Source organism: Poeciliopsis prolifica, unplaced genomic scaffold, assembly GCF_027474105.1.
Source record: "Poeciliopsis prolifica strain line A6 unplaced genomic scaffold, Auburn_PproV2 SCAFFOLD006, whole genome shotgun sequence".
In the NCBI taxonomy this organism is placed as follows: Eukaryota; Metazoa; Chordata; class Actinopteri; order Cyprinodontiformes; family Poeciliidae; genus Poeciliopsis; species Poeciliopsis prolifica.
Window position 1 is genome coordinate 10667469 of NW_026562381.1, and position 5134 is coordinate 10672602.

At 38.3% G+C, this 5134-nt stretch overlaps 1 long non-coding RNA gene across 1 annotated transcript; it reads left to right on the plus strand.

Annotated features, from left to right (window-relative positions):
• The first annotated feature begins 571 nt into the window (after window positions 1-571).
• LOC129360676 (uncharacterized) lies at window positions 572-3426 on the plus strand. Its single transcript, XR_008606082.1, has 3 exons — window positions 572-636; window positions 2504-2620; window positions 2705-3426. It is a non-coding gene; the product is annotated as an uncharacterized LOC129360676 (long non-coding RNA).
• The last annotated feature ends 1708 nt before the right edge of the window (window positions 3427-5134 follow it).

The following is a 5134-nucleotide window of genomic DNA, read 5'->3' on the forward strand; positions in this document are numbered from 1 at the left end:
TTTTCCAAATCTGTATTTCTCTGTATGAGTCTGTGCGATCTTGTGGCCTCGTATTCCTGTTTTTAGCTGACAGGAATTACCTAATTGAACCAGTTATATGGCGCCAATATGGCGTTATGCAAAATAATACAGCTCACTGGATATTTTCTGTTTTCAAACCACAATCTAAACACTACAGTCTTCTTCACCACATAAATACCATGACAGCCTGAGTTGCAACCCAATTAAAGACTTGTTTTCAATTTGATAAAGTGTTCAGTGAATGTGCATTAAAGCTAAATTTGATGCACTAAAGAACACTGCTATTGATTTGGTTTTTTTCAACTTTGTTTCTTACACCTTGTTTCCCAAAAGAAATGTATTTAATTGCACTCTGTCGAGACTTAGTTTACCTAATGCTTTCATGCAGACAGGAGGAAGTATGTAATTTGTTCTGGGAAAAGACAAAGCAGATCGTATGTAACAGGGTTTTATTTAAACAATATTATAGATGTGAAGTTTGTCAAAATCAGTTGATTCATCCTCAGAATGAAGAAGTTTGACGTTGTGTGACGCTGCTCGTGGCAGTTGGTGGTTAACATGGTGACCGGTAACTGACAGCTCCTCCCCCTTTTTCAGTTACCGTCTTCAACTGTGGTATGTATTATTAGTTTTCTTCACAAGGGTATTTTAAAATACATTCTGGACCAATTTGACGGTGTACAGTGTTTCCTGAGTAAATGTTCTCTGTTTTGTGTATGTTTTTAAATGTTATCATTATTAATGTTGCCCGTTTTAGCTATGTTTAACTGTACAAATGCTAACTTTATGAACTGCTGCTAACTGCTCATTGAGTGCTTCGTAGTTCTTTTAGGGTCATTTATTGTATTTTATTGAGGCAGAAGCTGCTGGACTGATGTTAGCCACCATCTTGATTTTCTCTTGTTAGAATAAAAAGAGAAAACCTTAATGTGTCTGTCCTGAAGTCAACCTACTGGACCTGAGACAAACATAGACGGGTTACACCTACAAATATAAAGCCTGATAAAGGATCTGAACATAAAGTGTAAAAGAATACAGTATTGACAAATGAGAGAGTGATGTTGCACATGATGGCATTAGCCAACTGGGAACAAACTGTCCTTAAACTATTCCTTCAGTGAGTCAGCAGTTTTGTGGCGGCATTCAACTCTGCAGAGCTTCTTCTCCTATATGCTGCACTACAAATTCATCATGTGATGCTGTAAAAGTAGCAAACAACATTTATTCATTACAGAAGTAGAGCATTGCAGCATTCAGTTTGTTTTGGAAAACGGAGCAGAGCGCTGGAAAAGAGGTCAAATCCAAGTTTGAAAAGCAAAAAAAAAAAACATATGTTCTTGACCTTCTGCTCTCTCTTGGCTGCCTATATCCCTCTACTTGTGTTGGGCATTGATGCAAGCACACAGATAACAAAATTGTTTTCAAAAATTTAATTGTTCTCACATCTCTGATTGCCAATGCCACAGAGATTACAAACATGTCTTAATTCTGCAGCTCGGTGGAGCAGACCCCTCATCTGGTTAAGTCATTCCTGTCAATTTAGGTGGACCACCATGTTTTTATAGATTTGTATGTGTGCTTTAAGCGTCTTCATATCTTTATCCCTGACCTGTCCGCTGTGTCCCTCCCTCTTCATGGCCTTTTTCAAAAGGGCCGTGGTGCTTCTCTAAGCAGCCGATTTATAGCGAGATTAAAATACACACAGAATCAAGAATCCTTTATTAAACAAACACAACAAATTAAAAACAGCCCAGATGTAGTAGGTGGAATGTGAACTTGAGGTCGGATGTGTGTAAAGTCGACTAACTAGTGACTAGGCAACTAGTTTCATTAAAAGTAGAGGGATATGTGCACAGCCAACTATTTTTACAAAATATTGTCCTCCCACTTCACATATTCACTCATTTATTATTACATCAATTCACAACAATTTATATTTTTTTGTAGGATTGAAAGATTAAGAAGTTTAAGCGGCAATATTTGATTGTGAAAAACGTTTTGCTAAATGTAAAATCCTACTTTAAGAGTTTATATTTTAAACAAGGAGTGTCAAACTCATTTTCATTTTGGACAATATAAAAATAATGAGTGTTCGCAAAGGCCAATTGAGCCAAAATGTAGCGATAAAACCCCTTAAAACTGTTGTAAAATTTACAAATAGCTGTCTCTGCAATTCGATGAGTCACTCTTAAGCTCAAATAATATTCATCCTCTTTTCACATTGATGTAGTTTGACAGAAAATAGCTTCAAATTATTTTGATTGACAAAATAATAATTAAGGACACAACTGTTTTTAAGGTTCTTGTTACGTGTCCCTCCAGAGTCTAGAGGGCCACATGAAAAGCTATGGCGGGCCAGATTTGGCCCCTGGGCCTTGAGTTTGACACATGTGTCTTAAACCAATTCTGAATGCAAATAAAACCCTTAAAAGTTCAAGTAAAATTGTATGTTTTAACTCATTTTCCACTGGCACACTTTCAGGACTCAAGATTAAGTTCAGCTAGAGAGCAGACAGCAATTAATCTTCCCTCAATAACCAGACTGCAGCTTACATCTTTTTGTGCAAGCTGATCCCTCCCAGCGTGTTCAGAGTGAAAGGTGAAAACACCCGTTTTTGAACTTCTAACATATGTTAAGGCCTTTATTGGTTTCATGGGGCAATAACATGGCGGAGACTTTCAGGAGGCGTTGGGAGCGGTCAAAATGAAGTCATCACTCTGGGAGAGACAGCTGTTCCACGGGATATGAGCAGACCAGAACAAGAGCGGCCCGTTCTGTCATAAAGCTCTGCCCTTAAGGGCGGCACCCAGCAGCCCACCAATCGCTGCTCCGTGTCGGGACATGACCCTTTTGACAGCGCGCTCTGAGAAAGCGGCTGTGCCTTTCAGGAGGACATGACCATTAATAAACTGGAGTCAGCAGTGGGTGGCAAAGGCAGGAAAAAAATAACAGGTGTCAATCTTTATTAAATGCGATCTGCCACCTTTCAAATTTCTAAATTACTCCCCAATTAAGAAGAAAAATGAAGGTGAGGATGCTCCCTGAATTTGACATCCTAATTAATTACTTCCTTTGTGTGAAGAATTGACTTTTACTCCATGTCACCTTGGAATCCTGAAGCTCATTTCGAAATGGAAATTCACCCTCAGAGCTAAAATAAAACTTTTCAATGAGACAGAAACACTGACAACTTCTAATTTGGTGAGGTAATGATTCCACTAGCATTTGCTCTCTTATTCAGTATAATATCCCAATCGCTAAAACTATTCCTAAATTACATCATTAAATAACAGACAACACACTGGTTCTCAATTCAACTTCAACATCCACAATGGCAGAACTCGCCAAGAACTTAATTGGCTTTACTGCGAGTTTTATTATCAAATCAGTTGTGGTGAATTAAAGCAGCGTCTTTCATCCTGTTCTCTCATTTGTTATTTAGTTCCCTCCGGCCATCCCTCCGGCAATCCCAGCCTAAATCGTAAGAGGCAATTTTGCTCTTACAGTCACTAGTTGGTTGTGAGTTGTTTGCAATAAGAGGAAGAATGTGGAGGAAATTGTGAGAAATAAAAAAAGAATAGGTTCTGTGACTGCCTTGCTTTTCCAAAAATAAACTTACAAAGGCACAATTATGACATTTTTTACAGACAACACAACAGATTTTTGCATAAATTTGGCTTTTCTGTGTAACTTTTGTCCTTGTGAGTGGCATGGTGATAGCTTGCAGCACTGCAGATGGCTTGATGTGAGCTCGTGATCACGTCTGCAACACGACAACTGCGGGGCAATGCTGAGCACCATTACAGGACTTGTTTTTCTACATGTTTGTTTTTCCAAGCATCTCATGCTTGCTGGAATTACATCATTCATAGTTTGTAGTCAATTTGCAATGTGATGAACCTGTGAAGGACTGGAAATTATTCAGGAAAGTCAGAATGAAAATGTTGCTTTTTTTAGCTTCTTGAAATCTTGCTGCACATTTTTTACATTTTCTCTCACTTTAACAGCCACTTAAAAGAAACATTTTTCACATTTTGACATGTTGCAATAACACATTTTCATATAGGATTTTATGTGAGAACAACAAAAAGGCGAGTATATCATTGACTTGCAGTCAGGGGAGGCAAGTGAGACAGTGACAATAATATTAGAAAATCAATTTATCCATTTGACTGTTTTATAAATTAGTTTTCCATATGATTTAGACACTTTTATGGCTAAAATGAAAATAAGTAGTGCATAGAAGGCAACTAGCATTCCAGGATGATTCTCCTCCTCGGCGATCAGTTGCAGCGAAGCAGCCAGAAACTCAAAATAAAGGCAAACAAGAATGATATTTACAACAAAGTGACAGATATTTGTGGACAGAGGTCACATAAAATTAACAAAAAGATCACACACAATCTTAATTGAAAAAAAAAACTGTCTAAAATGCAAAATAAATCTGCAAACAGGACCTTTTGCGGTCTTTCCTTCAATGATTCTTACCCTTTTGCTACAAAGGCCAGATTTGAGTTTCTAAAAAAAAAAAGAAAAGAAAAATATGTGTCAGCAAATTCTCCATATAGGCCCAGTATCTTCCCAGCTCTTTCACAGAAATGATGGACATCTTGGCTGCTTCTCTGATTAATACTCTTCTTACCGCGCCTTCCAGTTTTGATAGTCAGCCATGTCTTTGTTTTGTGAAGCTTCTTGCACATTGTCTGCCATGTCTGCTGTGTGCGTTTGTCTTTGTGATTCTCTATTTATTTTTCTTCACTAAAGCTACACGGAGGTGGACTCTGTTTAATAATTAGATTGCTTCTAGAGTAAGCTTGTTGCATTTGTGTGTCTTTGTTGAAAGGAGACAAAATGTGAAAGAGTATAAGGCAAAGCTCTGCACACAGAAGATCCGAATGGTTCACAAAGCAGAACATCTGCAGTGAAGATTCTGCAAGCTGCAGCTCTCCTCAGTCTTCCCATGTCCCCGTTTCCACTGTTTAGCAAATTGTCAGACAACCTACAAAGAGAATTATGGGCCCTGAGGGGTCCTGGGAAATTGCACCACAGGCAGTTTTATCTGAGGGAGCTGCAGGGCCTAGACAATGCTCCATTTAAGTATGATGACACACT